The sequence below is a fragment of the Psammomys obesus genome, unplaced genomic scaffold (genome assembly GCF_907164565.1).
Source record: "Psammomys obesus unplaced genomic scaffold, mPsaObe1.curated_primary_1811, whole genome shotgun sequence".
NCBI lineage: Eukaryota > Metazoa > Chordata > Mammalia > Rodentia > Muridae > Psammomys > Psammomys obesus.
Window position 1 is genome coordinate 16,597,019 of NW_026596120.1, and position 22,739 is coordinate 16,619,757.

A 22,739-nucleotide genomic window follows, 5' to 3' on the forward strand; every position below is an offset into this window, starting at 1 on the left:
ACAGAGCAAAAAAAAAAAAAAAAAAAAAAAAAAAAAAAAAAAAAAAAAAACCTTCAAGCCTAGGGATGAGGCTGGGGAGCGGGGTGGGGGGCGTTCAAGTCTGTCAGCTGCTACCCCTGTCGCTGTCCCGGTGATAAGAGGGGACACCTGGGGTTGGCGGAGAGGCTGGCCAGAGAGACCCCTGCCCCGAGACTCGGAGTCACGCATCTGTCCTGTGTTCTGTCCCCGGTGGGAACCTGGCGCCTTAGAGGCAGACGTGGGATTGCATCCACACCTGTCTTCTTGGGCCTTTTCCTTTGGTGGGGGCCGGGGGGGTCTATGCTGGACGCAGTGGATGCCAGCACCTTCTTGCCGTGGTCAATGTCACCTGTGCTTGGCCGCCCACCTGAGGGGGCGTCCCTGGAGAGCCCTTTAGAAGTGAAGGTGCTGGGCTGAGTCAGAGGGTGGACGGTGGGGAGGACCCTTGCCTACCCCTGACGCTCCTGCTACCCTTCCAGAGGTTCTGCCAGTGCTGTGGTCCGTCGGAGCCTCCTCACCTTCCCCAAGAGCTGGCAAGGCCGGACAGATGTGTCTGGATAGGGAGTGGGTATTTTGCATGTGGCCTTCAGGACAACATCTGTCTCTCGACACCCTGCCCCAGCCATATGCCAGTGTCCAGACACCCCTTTGGGGCATGGCAACCACCGTGCTTCTGTTTTCTGTAGCCTTAGCTTTGAGGAGCCACCTGTCCCTCGACTCCTTCACGAGTGTCCTGGCCTAGGTTTGGGTGTGAGAGGAAGGGTCTGTCCCCAGGAAAGAGACCGATTAGGCTGCGTCATAAGAGTGCTTCTGCCCTTGGATAGGAGACCCCGGTTTGCCACAGAACCTGCCTGCTTCAGCTGGTAGGTTCTCCCAGATGAGAGGAGGGAAAAAAAAAAAAAAAAACTAAGATGAAGCACGGCTCGGCTCGGCTCGGAGTCTGTCTCCCTGTCCTCTCCCTTGTCATCGCTCTCCTCACACAGTCTGGCCATGCTCAGGCGGGTGATCAGTTGGCAAATTACAGGTGCCGCCCGGACGTGTCCTCTGTCAGCTGTCTGGATTTTTCACGAGTGGATGAGGGAGTGCGTGGAAGTTCAAGGCTTGGTGGGCTGTGGCATTGTCTTTCATTTGCTGCGGTGAAACTGGATCAAAACCAGAGTGTTTAAAAAGAGCAAAAGCGTGTTTTTTTTTTTAATTGTTCTTTTTTTTCCCCCTCAAAGCTAAGCCACAGTTTTTTGGTTTTTTTTTGTTTTTTTTTTCTTTCCTTTCGTTAACCATTTCCCAGCTCCTCAAGTGAAGGTTTAAGTAGTCATCTCTTTCTGTCTTTTGGACCTCTCTCCCCTTTCCTGCAGCATGCGCTGCTTTACTTGGCTGCTGGGCCTTCCTGAGTCTCCTCTAGGACAATGTAAGACCCTGACCAAAGTGTCCACCTGTCCCTCTGTTCTCAGCCAGATGTTAAGGAGGGTGTGAGTACAGCCGCACATTTCCAGCTGGACACTTCTTCTCCTGTCGGTGTGGCTGGAGTTAATTTGAGGGTCTGGGACATGTCTTACAAGCCATAATTAGGGGATTTGATTGGGGGGGGTCTAGGGTGACAAATGTGTAACGTCAAGGAGGATTTGCCATGACAGGCAGCGCCCTTCAGCTGCCCTGGTCCCGAGGATGCAGATGCCTATCGATCCTTGGAGGGAGGAAGGGGACCCCTGGAGACCCCTCCCAGCGACTGCGCTGGTTCTGAGTTAGGGCTTTTGTTAAACTGACATAAGATACTCGGGGCTGCTGCTGGGGCCTCAGGGCTTTATGGGGCTGCTCAGGGGTGAGGGGCATCCCTGAACCTCTCCTTGGGTGAGAGTGGCAAGGCTAGGAAGACACTGATACAGGTGGATTTTCAAGATGGAAAGTAGGACCATCAGCCTCAAGGTACTGGGGTAACTAGTCTTTCGTGGGGAGGGTCCTCAGTGATCACGAATATCCTCCTGAGTGTGGAGCCGTGGGAAGGGGGCCAGCTTCCCAAACTGCTTGGTTTTAATCACATGCAGGCTGAGGAGCTGGTGGCCGTTATTCCTGTGGTCGCCGTGGCAGCGTGGCTGTCTGCCATCGGGTGAAATGAACCAAGCCATTAGATTGCAAAGGGCAGAGGAGTTGCCACTGGAGGGAGGACAGGACTTTGGTTTTAGGAAGAGGGACCTCTCTCCCCCACTTCAGGCTGCATTGGGGTTTCAGATACATGTGTGGAGCATGGGTGGCTGTGCACAGTCTCGTGTCTCGTAGGATGGAGTCCTAGCACAGCACACACTCCCTTTTTTACCTGCTTTCTTCCGTTCCCATTTACGCCCACCCCAGTGGTCAGGCCAGCCAGTGCTGCTGGCTGAGAAGCAGTTCTTGCTGCTGGCAGCCTTGATGTATTTTCTGTCTTCTCTTTGTTTTGCCCCCACGCTGCAGCTTTGGGGGACTGTCTCTGTTTCTCTCTGTCTCTGTGTCTCTTTGTCTCTCTGGTCTTAACTCCTCGTTTATCCTCTCATCAATCTGTGCCCAGCCTGGCTTGCTTGCCTTTTTGTCCTCTCTTCTGGGTCCCTGTACTCTGTTCTATGGTGCCCTGGGGCTTCTCCTCCCACCCCCCCCCCCCCCGGCTCAGTTGAGTACTGGCTGAGTTCAGGATGGGGTGCCCAGCTGACCACCTGCCTGGCTGCACCGCTTAACCTGGCTCTGCTCTAGTGATGGGGTCGGTTTGGTGCCTCCCTTCCTCTGGCATGGGTGGGGAGCAGTGAGAGGCCCCGAGGGGCTTGCACCCCCAACAAATGAATGCCTGTCAGAGTGCATAAGTGCTTCTCTTCTGAGTGGACAAATGGGGAGCAATGCCTGTGACAGGGCATGCAGTCAGTCTAGCTATGGTTAATGGTGGGTGACGCGTGTCTGTCTGGGCCTCGGAGGAGCCAGGCTCCACCTCTCTGTGGCTCTCCCTGTTGGTGGGAGGCAACATTACATGTGTGGGTCCCCCCTTCTTTCCAACAACCTGCCGCAGCTTTTGCAGGAGGGAGGGCTGGGGCTTCCAAGCCCCTGTCAATAGAATGCGGCGCAGCCAGGTGCCTGCACCCCTTCTCGTGTTGAGAATCCGGGGGAGACCTTTGCCCTTGATGCTCTACTCTTACTAGGGCTGTTCCTTCTGGCTTGAAAAGGGAAGAGGCCCGCTTTAAAATGGGTGCCTTTATAGTCTGAGGGGCTAGCCTCCTTCCAGGCTCCTCAGTACACACATGTCCCTAGACACTGACCCCAGAGTGAAGCTGGTACCACAAGTGAATCGAGAGAGCCCTTCCATAGTGGGCGTCTCCTCCCCTCTGCTTGAGTGTAGGTGGACACTGCCAGCTTCTTGGAGGACACCGTTTGGAGGCATGCTGGGTGTCAAACATAAACCTCGCATGCTCCATTTTGGCCTTTAGAGCTGGTCTTCTCTTTTGGGATGACCTTGCCTTGATTTCCCCGACTGAAATCATACAATCTTAGGAGGCTGGTGAGGCAGGGAAGAGCAGCCTCCAGTGGGCAGGTACAACTCTCTCAGGTCACAGGGCAGGGACTGTTCATACCTGCATCAGGCTCACAAGCCAAGGCTGTGGGACCTAGGCTGCTGACAAGGTCTCATTATGTAGACCAGTACTGGAACCTTCTAGTACTCCGATTAAAGTCCTGTGCTACCACGCCCAACTCTGACTTCCTCCTCGGCTCTTCACCCCCTTCCTACTTATCTCTACTCTCCCACCCACACCCCAGCCCCATGTCCAGCCTTGGTGACTTGGCGGTGGAGGATGTGGCTCACGGTGGACTCCCCTCACTGAGCCTGGAATGTGTTGCTTATGTGTGTTACCAGCTTGTCCTCAGAAATTTTGCTGTGGTCTCCCCTCAGACTGGGGTACTGAGACACAGAAAGATAGAAGGACCTGCCCGAAGCCCATGTTTCCTAGAAGGATGAAGAAAGGATGTTCTGTCAACCCCCAGGGGGGCTGGATAGGAGCCCAGGAGATGGGGAGAGGAGCTAAAGCCCAGAGTCTTTAGGAAGAAGAGGCTGAGGATGTGGGAAGTGGAGGAAGCTCCCTCCCCCATGACCTTGCCTGCCTTGTCCCTCTTTCTCCTCTGGGTCTCCTGCAAGCCTGAAAGGACATCTTTGGCCAGGCCTGCCCTACCAGCCCTACTGTGCATGCCACCCTCCTGTGTGCATGCTGGCCCTCATGGAATGGCCAACCAACCCAGAATTGTCCTTGTCCTAGTACTTTAATTGTAGGAAAGCTTGCTGGGCAAGGGGCTGAGCAGCACTGTGTGTGTGTGTGTGTGTGTGTGTGTGTGTGTGTGTGTGTGTGTGTATTGGGGGAGTGATTTCATTTCCAGATTCTATTATGATTCTAGAAAGAAAGGTCAGGGGGTAGCGGTGGAGCCCGGGTTTTAATGCAGATATGAATTTGGAGCCTCTGAGCTATTTTGCCAGGTTTATAGGACTTATAGGACTTTAGAAGACTCCTGTCTTCTAGGTGCTTGAGAATGTGCTGTCTGCACACAACAGGTGGGGTTGGGGCAAAAGCCCTAGGCTCTTAGGGGTCAAAGCAGGCAGGCTGGGCCCTGCAGGCTAACATTGCCTATGGGATGAGAATGGTCTCTTTCTGGGAATGGTCTTTTCTCCAGCCCCCAACCCATTCCAGAATTGCCTAGGAACCCATGATCTGTGTCTTCTGGTGACTGGGGCCTAGCTGTGTGAGGGGCACTGGTGCCTAGGGCCCCCAAGGTGATGGTAGGGGGTTTCCCATCACAGATGCAGGCCTGCAACTTGCTGAGGAAATCCTCTTCATGTCAAGTTTATTTTTCCTGGTGCCCACTGTCTAAACAAGAAGCAACAGAATCAATATTCGTATTCCCGGAGGGAAGTGTGTGTGGTTTGTACTTGTTTTTATTTTAAACTTATTTTTTACCTTCCCGTTTGTTGCCTCCTCCTCCCCCCCAATGATCCTTCGTAACCTAAAGAAGCTTCTACATTAGTGTCACTGAGGACCTCAAGGGTGGGGAGGGTGTCAAGACAGGTGAACACTGAGACTGAAATGCCCATAAGGGCTTCTGGAGTCCCTACGGGTTTCTCCTTAAAGAATTAGGAGTTCTGTCCTTTGGACGCACACAGACTGAGCCTGACCTTATGCAGACAAGTCCTGCCTGGCTCCTGTGGGGATCATTGGTTCACTTGGCTGTCCCCATCACTGATGCCATTCCCTTTCCTGGTCCAGCTGTTCCCCGAGGCCCCACAGACATCCTTATCTATCTGGGTCTGGTCTGATTGTCTTTGTCCCCAGCTACTGCTGGTGCTGGAGACTAAGCCTGGTAAGAATGAGGCACACTAGGAGACCCTGCTTGGCTGGGGGAGGGGACTCTCAAGAGCAAACCCAGTCCAGCTTTCTCAGCAAGGCAGCTTCCCTGGTGACCTTGGGCAGAGCTCAGAGCTCCTTTTCTCCGGGGCCTCAGTTTCCTTTCTCCGCAGATCTTTCCGTTCTGACATTCCAGTGCTCTAAGAAGGCAAGCGTGGAGATCTGTCCTCCCTCCAGTTCCTCTCCATGCTCCTTTCTGGCAGGGTTGAAGTGTGACCCACCGGAACTGGCTTGTGTGTGCATGAGGTTGTCTGGGTCTTGTACCATGGGTGCCTTGAAGCCTCCCTGCTTCTGACTGACCCAGTTTGGGCTCTGATTAGCCTAATTGTTTAGCAAAGAAGAGGAAAGAGGAAATCTTTCCTACTGGTCATTAACCATCTCTCCCAACATTAAAAATGATGGTCATCAAACAAACAGCACAAGGTAGGAGACACCCCCACCATCATTCTCCCTCCCATTCTTTCAGACCTTGGGCCCCTTGCTTCCACTGAGGTGTTTCTTCCCGGTTAGATAGCCAGGCCTTCCTGAGCAATGTCCTCTTAGTGGGCCCCTGAGAGCGACCCCTCCCTGATAATTCATGACCTTGGGTACTTACTTGGCTTCTCTGGGCTTTGAGGCCTCTGTATTACCTCCTAGAGTTGGGATGGCATAAGTCACAAGGGACAGAGCTACTTCCAGGCCCTGGATCTAGGAGAGTACACAGGAAGAGCTGTGTCTACCCTGGGTGCATCTGTCCCTTTACCTATAGCATCCAGTATTCAGTCAGATCCTGTAGGTACCCGGGCTCAGTTATGGTTTCTGGGAGCTTCCTATTGATCAGGGCCCTTACCTTGACCTGAATGCACATGTAAGCTTGTAGGTAAAATTGTCTACACCTGTGTGTTCATGTCTGGCTTTGCACATGTATTGGATACACATCACACTTGTTTACACACCTACTTGTGCGCACATGACTAGATGTGTGCTTAGCTGTGTTTGTGCTAGCATGGCGTTTATATGCATATGCGTAGCTGTATATGTGCATTCATGTAGACACAGGTACAGGTATAGACATACAGGCACATATGAACTCTGATGTGGCATACGCTCATACGTGTGTGTGTGTGTGTGTGTGTGTGTGTGTGTGTGTGAGAAGCACATGGCAGTTTATCTCTGCAGCCAGAACGTGCTTGCAGCGCCCACCTTCTGTACCTGCCTTTGATGTGAATGCCAGAACTTTGTGGGCGAATGCTGGCAGTGGAAACAAAGCCTCCTGCTTGCGAAGACCCATGTTTTGCAAACTTTTATGTCAGAAACAGCCTGAGTTAAGGCTGAGCTAGAAAGTTTGATCATGTACCAACTGGCAGGATGACAGTCTGTGAAGAAAACACACAGAGGCTGTGTCCTTGTAATTCAGAATTCTGCAAACTGAGTGGTACTCGGATTCACTGGAGGGCGCGGACTCGGAGCTGCTCTGTGAGGCCTTTGAGAAGTGGGGTGTCTCTGCAAGGGGCCCCTGTATGGAGAAAGTCTGTAGGGGTCACGTGGGGGAGGTCAGGGTTCTGGCAAGTGTGCGACCTTGGGCTGGTGGGTTTCCCTCTCTGCCCACTTCTCTTTTGCACATGGAAGGGAAAGAGGCACAGGTTCCTGAGGCAGGTTTCCTGCCCAGTGCAAGGTGCCAATGCCATCAGCGGTCATCATCCTGAGAAGCTAAACTTGAACCTGTTGACCCTGTGTGCTTTATTCAGAGTGCCTCTAGTGAGAGTCCAGGAGGAATTTTTGTGTGCTGACTCCCTGTAAGATTGGCCGTCCTGGCACCCCAGATTAGGGCACTGGCCATTAGGGCTGTCCAGGTCCTGGCTTAATGGTTCTAATGTCTGAGGGAACTGTTAGGTTTAGCTTTATCGACATACTCAAAGTCTGTGGGTTGGGAGGCGGGATGGGGTGAGGTGCTGGGCGATCTGACAAGGGGTTTCTGGAAAAAATGCAGAAGTACCTATAGCAGGTTCGGGAGCCTGCAGGGAAGGGGGTGTTTCTGAAGGAGCTGGGCACTTGGAAGAAACCAACTGGGCACTATGGGTCTGTGTGCTTCCTGGACTTAGGCGAGCCACATGCCCTGATCTCATAAGCAAGGAAACTGAAGCCCAAGGAGAGGGAAGTGACCCTTCAGACACCACATTTATGTTGTGGGCTGGGGCTCAGCACATGCAGTTTGAAGGGTGATCCCCATGTGGCCATTCGCATGCTGGAACATGCAATCATGTGTCTTAAATAGCCATATCTGTGGCCTGGGGTGAGGGAGCAGTTGGAGGTCTCCCTGGGCGAACTTGAGCACCTTTGTGGTGTGATGCTCCAATTCCTGATTTTTGTTGGGGACAGACTTCAGTGCCAATGTCCCTGTGCTGTTTCAGGGTCACCTACACTTTCTAGGTCTCCTTGCGAAGGCCATCCTTGCCACTAGGCAGGAGGGTGGGCACCAAGGGACGGGCGTGCTCCGCAGACAAGTAGAAGCCCCTGCCTTGGGTTTCCAGCCTGACGTGGCATTTCAGTCTTGATAACTTCCTTCCGCAGCTGCGTTCTCCCGCTGGCGCTGCCTGAAATGCTGCATTTGAAGCCTTAAAGGTCAGGCTCGGTGCTGCCATCAGCTCCAACAAACAAACAACAAAGCGTCCCACTCTGGCCCTGCCCCCAACTTCAGTGATTAGAAACGTGAAGGAGCTGGCAGAACCGCTGCCCTCCACACAGAGGCTTCACAGAAGGTCCTTTCTCTGTCCTCTGTGAGCGAGGGCTGGGTGGGCTTCCCTTCTTTCCTGGGGCCCCTCCTCCCCATGCTGCAATGTCTCCTTATGAGGATTAGCTGTGACCTATACTCAAGAAGCCAGCTGCCCGGCCTGGAATTCAAATCCTTGCCTCAGCTGCCACCAGCCCTGGGAATACCTGTTCACAGCTAGGTAGAGCTGCTTGCAGGTCCTAGTAGGCTCTCTGGCCTCCCTGACTCCTGGCCTTCACCCATACTTCTATACCAGATTGGTCCCCCAGATCTCAGTGCTGGGATGAAGAGCCTTCCTGAATGATGCCCTTCTGCTTCCCTGACCTTGTATGTCTCTCCTATAGTCCTATAACCCGGGCCTGTACTAGGCTACTTTGTGGGACCCCTGGAGGAGGAGGGGCTGTACTGACTGTCACCCCCTCTTGGACCTGGAGTCCATGGAACGTATTTGGCTATGGAGATGAGGAAACAAGGATAGTTCTGTATACACCTTGGCAACCCCAGTATGAGGTTTTCTCCTATGGTTAGGCCTTTCCTCCTCTGACAAGGAGTCAGAGGTTAGTAAGTATAGGCTGTTGATGAGAACCAAGGCCTCTCCTGTGCTCTGCCTGGATGACCTTACTTTGGACAAAGCTGGCTATCTTTGGCCAACTTCCCTAAGGGCAACAAGATGGCTGCCACAGCTCCAGGCATCATATCGGACTCAGACTTTATGTGTACAACAGGAGATAATTCCCCAGGTTTCTCTTAAGAGGAGAGGAAACCTTGCCTAAAAGCCCCCAGCCTACTTCCCCTCATACCTCATTGGCTAGCACTGGGTCACATGCCCACTCTCAACCAATCACTGGTAATGGAGAAGTCACATTGTGATTGGTTCGGGCTAATCAGGATTTACCCTTGAGCTGAGGATGGGGTCACCTTGGTGCTGGAGGAGGAGATTCTGCAGACAGACTTGGGTTCTGTTAGCAAGAAGGCTGGCCTGATGGAGGATAAGGAGAGAGCCAGTGGCTGCTACATGGCTAGACAAGAGGTGGAGGTAGGAGTTAAGAGAGCAGGAGAGGAGGGGAAAAGATGAGAGGAAAGGGAAGACAGAGTCAAGAAAGCAAGAAAGTAGTTATTTTACCCACAACATCAGTTTCTGAGAGCTAGGCCCCGGTAATGTATTTCATACACCCTGTCTAATAAGGCCAGTTCACATATACCCTGTTTTACACACAAGAGAAAGGGATTCTGGGCAAAGCTAAACAAAGCCCTTGTCTCAAAGATAGCAGTGAATGGTGGGCCAGGGTTCCCACTCTGCACTCAGACACTGTCTTTGTAGCTCCAGGCAGCCTCTGGCGGCAGGACCTTTGGGGTGTCACCATAACACCCATATTGTCTCATCATTCATGGCCATCTGCAAGGGCTGACCCTCTCTGATGAAAGCCTTGGTGGGTTTGTCACAGAGGCTTCTAATCTGGTTTCCTCTCTGGGCCCATAGCAGCCCTGGAGATGGAGGCATCTCGGAGATTAGAGGACCCAGGAGGACATCCCTGCCTTCACCTACATAATAGCCATGGGCCAGTGGTTATTTGTTGTGCTAGCTTGTCCAGTTTAACTCCTGTAAGGTATAAATGGAGAAACCAAGGCCTGCTAGAAGACAGTGCTTGAATGTTCTAGCAGTTGAGGCACAGCCTAGACCTCAACCCATCAAGATGCTATGCTGTGCCAATTGATGTTGGGCAGTCCTGGCCTGGAGGAGGTCATTCAGGGTACTTCTGTTTCTCTGTCAAAGCATGGACAGGCCGTTTTGGGCAGCAAGAAGCTCCTGGACATTATTAAGCCACTGGCAGAGGGGCATATCCTGCTGCTGTAGACCAAAGCAGCTGGCCCGCCCTAAATGGGCTGCCGTAAGTATCCAATGGTCATGGTCGTGGGGAAGAGCCAGGCTTCACTGGGTACTGTCTATGAGACTTTCTGCTCCCTTTAGAGGAAGGGCAGCTGCAGGATGGGCCATACTTGTGCCTGTATTGGGACTATGTTTGTGCCTGGGCACTGTGAAAAGCCTGGGTTATCACTGGCTGGCTCTCCTGATGAATGAGCCACACTCTAACACAGCTGTGCTCCTGTGGCCTGATGCCTGCCTTCCCATTTCTCGCCAGGCTCTTCATTGTATCAGCCCTTGGTCTGAGTTGGGCACCCTGGCTTCTTTCTGGCTCCTGGGTTAGGGGTGCCCCCCTGATTATTGCTCCCACCCTGTCACATGAGGGTATGGCTCTCCAGAGCTTCTTGGGGTCCAGAAAGGGAAGGATGGGACCTCTTTGGGGCACAGCCATGAATCCTTCTGTCTCCTACAGGCCTCCTTTGATCCAAACCTATCTCAGACACCTGCTGGAAGTTTGTGGCACTGTGTGTGCCTGTGGAGAAGAGGGAAAGAGTGATCAAGGCTCATTTCTTTTTCCCCACCTCCACCTCTGCCTTTCCCTAGTTCCTCTGCCCCAGGTTGCACCCAGTATCAGGCAGGCAGGAGACTTGCTGAAAGAGAGGCAGAACATCCAGACCCTGGTGAGGCAGGCTCAGAAACCCTCCAGATCCCTCCCGTCCTGTCCCACTTCGGCCTCAGCCCTGCCCAGCTGTTCGTGGCACTCTGTGCAAGCCTCCTGTCTTGTTCCTCCAAGCCTCACAGGTCTCCTCATTCCCAGGCTCTTCCAAAGCAGTAATCCTCATGAAGATCTCCTCTGCCACCCATCTGTATGCTGTTATCTGTGTCCTGCCCTGGAAGCTGGTGTTCATGGTGCCCACTGTCCAGGAGTGCCCACTGCTTCTGGGAGACACAGGGATGGTCCTAGTGTAACACAGGAGAGAGTCTCTGCCCACTTAGGGTACCAGACACCACCTTATACCTGCTATGAAGATGAGAAGGACTTCAGAGGGCCCAACAGCTCCAAGCAGGCCCAGCAGTGGTCCAGCTAATGTCGGCTTGATTCTTAGTGCTTGGTGAGGAGGTTTCACTGTCCTCTGAAACCTCCCACATCTCCCTATGAGGGTCATGACATTCCAGGATACTTCAAGATTCCCTTCTTCCTGTACGTGTCCATCAAGGTTGTGTGCCCAGGGCACTGCCTTCAGCTCCTGCACCATGCTCTCAAGTGCTCAATAAATGTTTGCAACGCAAGTAGCTTATGATCTGCACAGGTGGTCCCAGAGCCAAACTAGTCGTGTCTATGAGAACTGGAGCAGGCTTATCCATGGTTTGGGGTGGGGCCTGGTTTGGCTGCTGCTAGAGTACAGTTTGTGCCCTGAACTATTGTCTTTCCTGTGATGTTTTTGCTGTGGCTGCCCTGGGGATGAAAAGTGGGCCAGAGACCCACGGGACTGTAGTACTTAATGTGGAGGTAGGGAGTCTGAATTTTCCTTGTTTGTTTGTTTACTTAGAGACAAGGCAGCCATAGGCTGGCTGCAGGCTTCAGATTCTCTATGTAGCTAAGATTGACCTTGAATTTGAGATCCTCCTACTTCTACCTCCAAGTGTTGGGATCCAGGCAGGCACCAGGACACCAGGCTTTTGTGGTGCTGGAGACCAAACAAAGGGCCTCATGCATGCTACACAAATGCCCTGCCAACTCAGCTACATCCCCAAACCAGAACCAGCATCTTTCTAGAGCCCCTCAGGTGGGCCCAGGTGAGGAACTTCGGCCTAAGGGAGAGACAGGGAAGGAAATACCCATTCTGCTTGACAGGGGTGAGGAGGCTGGTGAACTGGCTCTGAGGAGTTTTCCCTGATCACGGTGAGAGGCTGTTCCCAAATCCCTACACATTTCCCAAGAGGGGTGTCCTGGACCACTGAGAAGGCTGCCCCACTCCCTCCATTCTGTCCCTCTGCAATGATGCCTGCCCAAGCGCTGTCTGCCCTGATGAATATTTCATGGGCCGCCTGTCTTTCTAGGCCCACCTCCTGACTGCCTCCCCCCTTTAGGCCCACCCCTCACACCGTCAAGTCACGGTGTGTTGAGGTAACTCGATCCCTGTTCTCAGGAGCTCACAGGCTCCTGGGAAGGATGGACAGTGAAGAAGACATGGGAGTGCAGATGAACAAGTCATCCCCCTGGACGGCCAGTGCATCACGGACTATCCAGGGAAGTGGGTGGCAGGGAGCAATCCCAGAGGCCATTAAATCGAGTGATTTACATGGTCCCTGAGCTAGCGCCGGGAGAAATATATTTCACAGGTGATTTCCAGACTGCTGGCGTACGGATGACGCCATTACTCTAAAATGAAGAAGGGTGGAGACTCCATGCGCCTCTCTGAAGGAACCTGTAGCTTTGGTTTTTGTTCCTCAATGTGTACACCTACTGTGTGCTAGAAAGTCTAAAGCAGGGACAAGGGCTGGGACAGAAAAGAGCTGAGTGATCACAAAGTCAGCTTCTTAAGTTACGGAGTTCCAGTCATTCGGTGCCTTGGTTACTTCATCTTTAAAAGGGGATTGGATTTTTTTTTTTTAAATCCAGTCATTTACCCCCGTTCTCAACAGATGAAGTTTTAACGGCATGTTGCTTCTCTCTGCCTGGCCACCATCCTAGAGGTGCCATCGGAAACAGGGCTTCTGGGTGGCCCTTCTTGATATAGCTGTAGATTGCTAGGAGACCACAGAGGGGATTTGCCTAGAATACCAGAGAGTAAGAAAAAATACCAGAAAATACTAAGAGCCTTGTGGGCCCTTCTGTCAGTAAGAGGAGCTGATGGGGCAGCAGGGTTAAGAGTGTAGAGGATAATAATATGCTATCCTTGAGCTGGGGATGTAGCTCAGTTGGTAGAGTGCTTGTCTAGCATGTACAAGGCCCTGAGTTTGAGTCCCCAACACTACCTAAACTGAGCATAGGAGCACAGGCTTATAACCTGGAGATAGAGAGGAAGCTCTGAATTTCAAGGTCATCCTCACTTATGTATGAAATTTGAAGGCAGCCTCCTCTACCTGGACTAAGCCTCAGTGCCTACTGGCCCCACCTCAGGAATAAGGGTGCTAGTTATGGAATAGAGGCTGCAGTGTTGAAATGCATGGGCCAATTGGCTCAACAGTGGCGCTCAGTTGTAATGGGCACAGGTTTGTGTTCTGTGGAGTGATTGAAAGGAGACTCCTTCATCATGCCAGCCTGTTCTCCCTTCCTCCCAACTCAGAGGACCTAGCTTCAGGGCATGCAGAGTACTGAGTGTCTCTGGGGAGAGGTCCTGGCTAAGCTCTTACCGGTGTATGTTGAGTACCAGGAATTGAGTAGAGTCCTGAGTCTACCACCCTCTGCTCATGTCCATTTCCTAAGACCTCATGGTTGGGAGCCTGCTACCCTTACCACCCAGCTCTCAAGTGCCTATCACGCACTTGAGGGTTGGACTTCTTAAGCTTCTGTGTGGGAGCAGCTGCTTTGGTGCCATGAAAGTGAGTAGGTACTTATGAGCATCATTCTGCGCAGAGCTCACTCCCAGCTTTTCCAGGCCATGCCCTGTGTGTGGACTGCCCTCCAGGCACTATCCCAACCTCCCCCACGCTAAGCTCAGACTCCTAAGCATATGCACCTTGTCCCTCCAGGCTTGCAGGCTTGTCCTCCCTCCACTACTCAGGCCCACCCTGTCAAAGTCAGAAGTCTTCCCGCCTTGCTTGAGTTCCAAGCTCTCAAGGGCAAGCCTGCATCGCCCACCACAGAGTCCCTCCGGCCCTTGTGCCCACAGTGGAGGATGGATGGATTAACAGTGAGTGAAGAGTGAGGCTGCTAGTTAGGACTTTGCAGAAGGTTGGAGGTTCCTACAAAGCATTTTGCCAGAGTTGAGTTCTGCTGGTTCACCTTCTTGCCTGTCCTTGAGCAAAGTGATTCCTCTCTGCCTGGTCACTCCTCTAGGGATGCCAGAGGAGGAGGGACCCATATAAAGCCCCCTTCCTCCTTGCAGCGGTTCATCATCACAGTTCTCTGAGGCAGACTCACACTGAGATCCCAAGTCACTTCCTAACCAGGAGGGGCCCAACAAGGCAGGTTGTCTATTCATGATGGCGGTGGCTTGGGTCACTTGGAGAAGTCTGTCTATAAGGAAACGTACCCCAGAGGAAGTGGGTCTTCTGCTCCTACTGCCTCAGGCTCTTTGTTGTGAGACTGGAGGAGCTATAGAGCAAGCTCTAGCCTACGGAGACAACCCGCCACACCACCATACATCTGCTGGGATGTGGGGACCAACTTCTCCACAGCACTCAGCTTTGGCTGAGGAGGCAAGAGTCTCTGCTGGAGGGGTGGAAAAGGTAATCAAGGAAGGATGGACTTTACCTGCCCTCTGTTTCCTAATTTTGGCTATTGAAGTCCACCTTGAAGGTAGGGAGGAAGGTAGTCTCAGGGCAAGGCCAGGACTCTGAGGCCAGACTTTGTCAGGTTCAAATTCTGGTTGTACTACCTAGCCATACAGTCTTGAGCAAGTTGCCCACCTCTCTAGGCCTCAGGGTCTCCGTCTGTGAAGTGGGCATGAGTTGGTCTGCACTGGAGGGTTTATCTTGGTAGCAATCACTGAGAACATGGAGCACACTGGGGACACTTTGTAGCAATCACAGATCACACCTAGCACACTGGGGACACTTTGTAACAATCACAGAGAACACCTAGCACACTGTGGACACTTTGTAGCAATCACAGATCACACCTAGCACACAGTAGGCACATTGTAACAATCACAGATAACATCTAGCACACAGTAGGCACATTGTAGCAATCACAGATCACATCTAGCACATAGCCGGCACATTGTAGCAATCACAGATCACATCTAGCGCACAGCCGGGACTTTGCACCCGTTTCCTGGGTGTTTGGGTGTTTGCTGAGGGTGAAGCCTTTCTTCCACTGCAGAGGGAGGAGGTCAGATCAGGTACCACTTTGGGAAAAATCTGTCCCCAAACATTTCCAGAAGGCTCCTTTGCCAGGCTCTGAATGTTACAAAGGAAGGATGGTTGTGGACCTAGGCTGCAGTCTCAATTTAAGGTGAGGCTTGGTAAAATACAGTAAGGACTGTGGGTTTTTGGGCCAGGAGGGAGGGTGGAGACGGAAATCCAGGAAGGCTTTCTGGCAGAGGTGACTGGGCCAGAGAGAGGAGGGACAAAGCCAGAGAACAGAGCTGTCCCTGATAGGTTGGCCTGTGAAGTGTTGGCCTGGGTTCTCCTTGTACCTGCAGGTCCTCAGGGGGCCTAGGAGCAAAGGGGGAACAAAGGATCCTGACGGGGGTCTCTGTCCTCAAGACATGAAACCACATGGAGGACAAACAGAGGACAGCTATTTGTAGCTCAGTGAGGAATTGACTCATACTGGGGGAGGGGAGGGACATGCAGGAGGGGAGATGGGGACGGGTGAGTCACAGAATCTGACCAGCGTGGTTGGCAAAATGTGGATGGGGTCCTGACAGCCCCTAGGGAGGCTTGAGCCCCCAGGGTGGGGCAGGGATGGGATGATGTCACACCCGGCTTGTTCCCGGTGGATTTTGGTGAATCGGACCTGTGAATCGTCACAGCACCTGGCGAGGTACACAGGATGGTGCCCACATGGCCACCTCCTAAGAGCCAGTTTGAGGAGCCTCGACTAACCCGTCTGTGAAATGGGTCTGGGTGGAGCCTACCGTAGGGAATGTGCCAGCGGAGGGGATATGCAGTGCCTGGTGCAGGTGGCTGCACCCACCTCCAGGAACCGTGGCTGGGGCCCTTCGCTCTGCCCTGAGGCCTCGGTTACTACCTAAGTTGGTAAGGCATCCTTGCTCACTGCTGAGTCCCAGCATGGGACTGGGAACCTCACAAACAGTGACACCTGGGTGCTGGCTCCCGTGAACCTCAGCTACTAGGAAAGTTGCTAGCTTTCTCCAGGACATCAGGAAAGGGTTCCAGGCCCTACCCTTATGCAATGAGCTGTAAATCTCACAGGCACCAGGATTTCCTTGGCATAGTGCAGGGACACTAAAGTACAGCGCTAAACAAGACGCCCCCGGGGCTCCGCATAGAGTTTAGCTGGAAAATAAAAGGTCTCACTGCCAGGGGTGTTGAAAAGCCACTTGTGTGGCCCAAACATGTCAACCTACAGATGGGAAACTGAGGCATGGACAGGAGAGTATGTATGCTTGCACAAAGTCCATATATTTCAACTCAGGGCACCAGAACCCAAGTGGACATGAGAAAGAATCATGGGCCACAGGTGGCCTTCACTGTGGGGTGTGACAGGGTGAAGGACAGTCCCCACTTGGGCTACTCCTCTGCACTTTCTTCTTGCTTCCTGGAAGAAGTGTCCGTGCTAGCACACCACCCTTCTGAGAGAGCCATGAATTATGCAGGCAAGGCACAGGCCTGGGCAGGCCCATCATAAATGAGCCTTAATAATTCATGCAGAGAGGAGCCTGGGGAAGGGAGGGCCTCCTGGGCTGGTTCTGGGGCAGCCTTCATTTGTGAGTGCCTAGAGCCAGCCAGTCACAGGCTGGAGTAGGATAACTGGGAGGTCAGCTAGTCTCTGGGGAAGTGTATTTGCTCAGTCAAGGACCTGTTCCTCCAGGCCAGAGATCTGGACTGTCTCCCCTCAGGGTTCACAGCCCAAGGAAGAAGCATTTGCAGAGGAGAAAATGGCTAGTTAAAGCAGTGACCCTCCAAGAGGAATGGAGACCAGTTGCTGCTAGGGGAGCGATTGCTGAGCGGGTGGTGTGTAAGCAGAGGCCTGGAGAGGGAGAGAGGACTGTGAGCTACTGAGGAGAGACTGTTCCAGGCTGAGGAAACAGTGGCTTTTAGAGGAAAATGTTCTGTGAGCTCAAAGATGTGTTCAACCACACTGAAGAGGGCCATGGGGGGGGGGGGGAAGGATATGGATATGGATGCTGGTAAACTTTGGCTTTTCCTCCAGGGCCCAGGAACTAAGCTTGTTGCAGACAGGCGGAACACCATTCCAAAGGAATACCCTGCTATGTGTGATCAAGAAACAGGGGAGATGAGATGCAAAAGCTGCCAACCAGTGAGCTGGCTGCTGCCAGTCCAGGGGAGATGATGATCACCCAGGCTGTCCTGGGGGTGGGAGTTGGAGGTGAGGGCAGAAAGGTGGCTAGTGGGGATGGGAGGGGCACGTTGTGAAGGCAGAGCCGATAGAACTTGTACAACAGGTCGGACGTGGGTGTGAGAGAAAACAGGTTCCTGGTCACCCGCAAAACTTTGGCCTAAACAGAGGCATTGACCACAGCAGAGGTGAGAGGTCAAGGGGTAGCGTGTAGCCCCAGGAGCAAGGTCAGGATCCAGCTTCATACACATTCGGAGACCTGCTAGATGCTGAAGTGGCTGGATCACACCAGCAGCTAGACCTTCAAGACTGGTGTCCTGAGGGCAGTTCTGAGCCACTGTCCCCTCCGAGGATTGGGGTCAGTGATCTGGCCGCCGCAGAGGTTAACTAAGACAATGCAGTGCAGTCCCTGGAAGACCCCTGGCAGAAAGGACTCTGCACACCCCTGAGACATGAGTCCTCAGGTGGTCTAGGAGACCTTGGAGCATCCCTGCTTAACTGGGGAAACGGAAATTTGCATGTGGCTCATAGAGAATGGCCTGGTACATGAAAGAGGTTAGAAGAAAGATGACCCCTTGATGTCTCTCACCAAGGCTATCCCCCTGGCTGGCTCTGCCTCAGGGCCAGCACCCCTAATCAGTGCTTAGGCCTTCCCCCTCACCCATGTCTTCTTCCCTGCTGCATATCTTCTTCCTTCTCCCCCGTGCCATCTGCCTTCTCCAGACCCTCTGCCACTAGTGCAGTAGCTACTGAGTGGAATTTGCTCCCCTGGATGCTCGAGCCACCCAACCTTAGGGGGTCTCTCGGTGTTGCTAGAAAGCTCCATCCAGACCCGAGGGAGTGGCTCATACCTCCATAGCGGAAACCTGGGGGAAACAGAGGCGAGACTCAGATAGACCGACGGCACCATCCCTAACTGTTTCTCAGTCCTCCCTGCTTGTGTAGCAGTGTCCTCACTGTTGGTGGTGAGATAGGGTACTGTGGTCATTTGCTCTGTGACCCCGAATCTCCTCACATTTCCTGGGCCAAGCGGGCCACCTGGTCCCTCCCATCCCTGAGTGACGAGACCCCCGGACTCCGGCCCTTGATTCTTTGTCCCTCCCCCACCCCCCAGCAGGCTGCTATGAGTAAATATTGGGTGGGCCCAGTGCCCTAATTAAAGCCAAAAGACTATTAGTGTGGGGAGGGCTGGGGGGGGAGGGTCAGAGCACAAGTTTGCTGCCTCCCAGCCAAGCACCAATTAGAAGGAAAAGTTCTTTTCCAGCAAAGAAAAGGAAGGGACAGCCCCATAATTAATAACCTCATTAAGGAGCAGTATTTGGGCAGGGTCCCAAGACGCACGTAGACGAGTAGATGAGGCGGTAGATTTGTACTAATTCCAGCATCCGCAGCTCTGGCCTCTGCCAATTTCCTGGGGTCTGTGAGTCCCCAGTGACAAACGGGCTGCATAGGCCAGCGGGGGCGCTAGGAAGATTCTTCCCAATTCCCACTCTGAAGGTCCCCTTGAGTCACAGATAGGTTGATGGTGCCTAGTCCTCCCTTTGAGTCCTCAGTTTATCTGATGGTGAATTTGGGGGGGGGGGGTAAGATGGGAAGTCCAGCATGCGTGACGCCCCACCCCCACCCCCATCTTGCTCTGGCCTCGTTCCCTGGAGGTGCGTGCTGTGTGCTACGTCTCTGGCCTTACCATCCTTGAAGGCTTCCTTCACCCACCTGGCTCCTGGAGGTCTAGTCACTTAGACTGGTGTCCTCTGCCAGCTTGGTCATCCGTGAGAGACTCATCAAATTGGGGTGGGGCCCTCCTCCAGCACTGAGCTTTGAAAACTGCAGGAGCCCAGTAGAAGGAAGGCTGCAAATGGACCCTGCAGTCCTTTCTTTTTTCAGAAACAGGACACAGAGAGGGTGCAGCCCTCCTGGAGGCCCGCCTGAGGGAGACTGGAAGGTGGGAAGATGGCCTTGCAGTCAAAAAGACTGGTCTGCTCATGAGTATGTGGAATAGCTGTCCTTGTTGGAGTTCCTTCCACGAGGCGAACTTCCACCTGCCTACTCTTTGGGCCTGGGAGGTGGACAGGATAGTCAGTTTAATCTTCATTTTCCAGATGGGAAAACCCGAAAGCACACATCTGGCTGAAGAGTTAGGAATAGCAGGGGCTGGACCTAGGCATTCAGGTACAACAGAACATCTGCACACATGGTCAGAAAGGATGCCCGGGGGAGGTCGGCCTGAGGAGGCCATGATTCTTGAGGACAGCCTTGAGCTTTCTGCTGCCTGGAAGAGGGTTGGAGCCTAGGGGAGAGGAGGTCGCTCACAGTTGCTATTAGAGCTCTGAATGCCACTGGGGAAGCATACCTCCCCTGGCCAGCATGGAGCAATGGACTCCCTGAATGCCACCAGCTTTTCTCCCCTCAGGCCTGATCAGCCTGGCTTGGGCTCTCCAGGAATCTGTGGTCTGTCTTTCCATCTCCTGCTCCCCCTCCTGCCCTGTCTTTCTCTCTTTCAGAAGCCTGTGAAGGAGATGAGGTGGAGGTGGCAGGCCAATTGAAATATAATCAGAATAATTGAATAGCACTTTATTTTAAATTGTCGCCTCCCCCAAAGCTGGGAGAATAATTAGCTAGCCTGTCACGAGAAAAGCAAGAGACCTGGGGCCGTCACCAGTGCCCAGCTTGGTTTGTTGTGCCCTTGGCAACCAGAAGCTTCAGCTGGGCCTGCTCCCTCGCACCCTTGCCTGCTCCAGCGGAGCCCTGTCCCAGCACCTGCCCTCCTGCTCCATGTGCTGTTCCGCCCCCAGTGTGCACCCCTTGCTCTTCCAGATGATGGCTGTTCTGCCGAGTTGAAGCCCCTGGTGAAACAGGCTGCCTGGCAGGGGCAGCGGAGTTTTGATGGGTGGGGGGAATGCCTCCAAAAATGGCGAGAAAGACCTGCAGAGGCAAACTCTGAGTCCCTTGCTTCCAGCAGGCCTTGGCCTCTTCTGGGCCCGTGTCTGCTTTTGAGCGAAGTTGCCTCCCTCCCTTTCTTTCTGGTCCCTCTGAGGGGTCCAAGCTGCCCACGCTGCCCATGCCCTCTGCGGGTGAACCTGCAGTGTCACCTGTCTCTGGGTTTTTGATTTGTTTAATTATAGATGAGTTTTCTGCATAATTTATTCCAAAAGCCTGGATTATACTGTACAATTAAATCACATTCTGATCAACAACTTCACATATAAAATTAACAACCAACAACAGTTTAATCTATTCTGCTGCATCTGCACAGGGGCTCTTTCTCTTTTCCCCCTGTCCCTTTCCCTGCCTTCTCCCCTCCTCCATGCCCTCCTCTCTCCTGCCCTCTCCTTGCGGGTGAGCATTTGCTGCTGGCATCTAAGCTGGATGCCCCCACCTGAGGTTGGAGCTAGAGCTTCCCAGCCTTCCAGAGGGCCTCTGGATGATTCTGTTTCCTAAAGGCCTCCACGGCACCAGCTCTGCCTCACATATGGTTGGCTTTGCCCTCTTGCCTGACGGCGGCCCCTCCCTCCATCCCCACTCCTCTTGGTCCTCAAGATGGAGGCCTGAGATCCCACAGCTCCACGTGCCAGCTTCTTTTGTAATGAGCTGAGTCAACGTGCCACACGCCCCACGATCGCCCTTTGTGATCCCCCCATGCCCTCAGTAGGCCCTTAGATCTAGAGGATAAAGGTTATACTGTATAAATGTCTAGCCCTTAGGAGACTGTCCTAATGATTACTGCTTATCAGGGTATCCCTGTGAATATGTTCGAGCCTGGTCTTGAACTTCTGATCTTCCTGCTTCCACCTCCCGAGTTCTGTAATTTCGAGCATGTGCCACCGCACGCGGTTGAGGTGGGGGCATAGGCAGACACTCTACCAACTCTGTTATATCCCCAGACTCCTCCCCCATTACAATATTTAGACAATTATTATTATCCTTGTTGACAGGTGGGAAGGCTGAGGTTCCAAGGGGACAAAACTCTCCAAGACTGCACAGCTGGCAGTGGCAGCCTCTCCCCTGAGGCTTCTTAGGAGTTGCCTTGTCTAGGAAGAGAGGGCAGATGGACCTAAGGGAGCTGGCTTCTTCATAAGTGGTACAGCCCTGTCCCCATCTCACCAGGTGTCTTGGCGTTCTTCCCTGCAGTGCCTTCACTTCCCCCCAGGTCAGGCACGTGGGAGGACAAGGCAGAGTCCCCATCCTCTCAGGCTCACACTGGTCACGAAGTGCTGCAGCCCGGCTGCACGGCCTCCTCTTCAGACGCCCTCTCCCCTCGCCGCCTTGTTAATTTGGCTCTTACAAGCATTTAGAGATAAGCAGTGTCATTTTCATCAACGAGGATGGAAAATCCCTAGGATCTGGGCGCTAGCAGGTAAACCTCTTTGTTGGAGTATGACCTGTGGGCAGCACTATGTGGCCAAGGGGCATTGGCATGGGCATGGGCTCATGGATCCAAGTCTACACGAACACCAGCAAAATTTGATCCAATTACCTCTGGGTGAATGAAACTGTGCATTCTCTCGCATCTCTTGTTCTTCCAGAGCCCCCCTGCCTTTCAGTGAGATTAAGCCCAGCTCTGCCTCTGTCAGAGTTGAACTTGGCTTAGTGTGTGGTTTTTCTAGCCTCTAGACAGGAATGCTGCAGGCGTGCTCACTTCATCAGCCTCCTCAGTCCTGTAGAGCAGCTCCCCTCCCAGCTAGCACTGGCCACTGGCCAAACCCCAGAACCCACAAAGTCATATCTGTGTGACAATGAGATGGATTATCTGTCAAGTCCTTTTTAGCTCCAGGGCACAAATATTGTCTTCCTGATTTGGTTTGGTTTAGGTGAAGAGTCAGAGTAACTTGTTTTCCTTAGCACAGTACTGATAGGCAGCAATCTGAGTGCCTACAGTCTGCTTGTGAGGTGTAGGGTACCAGACTAAGGGCTAGAGCCACTGCTGAGAGGGGGGGGGGAGAGAGAGTCAGAGGGCAAGTGTGTAGGTATGTCTTGTGGAAGAATTTGACTTTGTCCTAAGATTTGTGTTTTTTTTCTAAACACTATTTTAGTGTTGAAATAGCCTTTTTCCATGAAATGATGGTGATTATATTAATAATGTGTTGTTTGAGCAAAGTAAAAGCCTGGCATCGGTGCCTCTTCTTCCAATTTATTGTCTTTTACTTATCTGTGAGATTCCAGAAACAAGAACCCATCTTCCTAGTAGCCAAGGTCCATACCCAGGTGGAATCATTGGTGAATCGGTAGATACTGTAGTTTGAGAAAGGCTATTAGCCGTCGATGGCTGTTGGGGCAAGGAGAATGGATTTTCTCGAAAGGTGTGGTCCCAGGCAGGATGGCCACTAGGATGGCCGCGTACACCCAGGAGTGCAGGGGCAGCACAAACAGGACTCAGTGGGTTATTTAAGAATAAATGAATAAGAAGGAAGGATAGAAAGAAAGAAAAAGAAGGAGCCAGGCTGGTGGAACACAACTTTAATCCCTATACTCAGGAAATAGAAACCAGAGCTACATATTAAGACCCTGCCTAAAATAAATAAATAAATAAATAAATAAATAAATAAATAAATAAATAAA

General features: G+C 52.7%; 1 protein-coding gene across 8 annotated transcripts in view; it reads left to right on the plus strand.

The window, feature by feature from the left end:
* Positions 1-22,739, plus strand: part of Cacna2d2 (calcium voltage-gated channel auxiliary subunit alpha2delta 2) — a 125,573-nt gene that overhangs the window by 467 nt on the left and 102,367 nt on the right. The gene's annotated exons all lie outside the window — the stretch shown is intronic.